The sequence below is a fragment of the Phaethon lepturus genome, unplaced genomic scaffold, assembly GCF_000687285.1.
Source record: "Phaethon lepturus isolate BGI_N335 unplaced genomic scaffold, ASM68728v1 scaffold31607, whole genome shotgun sequence".
NCBI classification, from domain to species: Eukaryota; Metazoa; Chordata; class Aves; order Phaethontiformes; family Phaethontidae; genus Phaethon; species Phaethon lepturus.
In genome coordinates, this window is record NW_010553062.1 from 1,720 (window position 1) to 2,677 (window position 958).

Genomic DNA, 958 nt, shown 5'->3' on the forward strand with positions numbered 1-958 from the left:
TGCCCTCCGGGCTTACGGGAAAAATCCCATCGCTTGCTCTCGCCCCCCTCTGTCCATTAAAAAAGACCCTTTAAAAGCCATCTCCCTCTAGGAGATGAATTCCGTGCACATGCGCTGCCTCCCAAGAACCTTCTGGCAACCCCTGTAGCAGAGCTGTAGCATTCAAAACCGCTTGTGCCAGGTAAGATGCATGTCAGGGGAGTTAAGCTGCCTTTAATCCTTTCCCTCTTCCCCTGCACCGAGCACACAATCTCCCACTGTTACAGAACTGCACACTAAATGTGGCTATTCGGCTTAAAATTTGTGAGCAAGAAAGGGGAGGGATGTTTTTCTTTTTTCTTTTTGGTGGGATGTTGCTGCTAAGAAGCTGGCGTGATCATTGCCTCTGACAGCGGCAGCCTCTCCACTTCACTCATTTGCTCTCGATGCCGTGGAGCCTGCTGCTGCTCTTGTACCAACCAACCGACAAAAATCCTTTTTTTTTTTTTTTTTTTAATTTATTTTGTGCAATTGCGGAGTGCACGGAACAGCTTACGTGACGTAGTTGCATCCTTGCACAGAGCTTTGCGTGTAGCATTATCACTCAGGTGAGACCCGGGGTTTCAACCTGGCCTTGCTTGCAGGACGTGGGGTGCAATCCAGGACAGGCAAAGGCAGGTATCGGTGTGGCCCCAAGCCCCTGCAGAGCGGCTGCCCACCCACGGTGCCATCTCGAGCCGTGGCAGTCGCTCCTTCCAGCTGGCAGCGGCTCTGCAGACCAGCGCCGCAGCCTGCTGGTATAAACGGACCTTTTGGAAAAGAGGGAGCGAACCACCCTCATCGGCTACGGCCTCTTTAGTCCCAGCTCTTTCTGCTATGTAAACAACTCTTAGACAAATGCTTTTGTACGGTGGCTGTCTGCTCCAGATCTGCCGTCTCGGTCCTCCCACAGCCTGCCAGGAGCTGAGGCTGGCGGGCC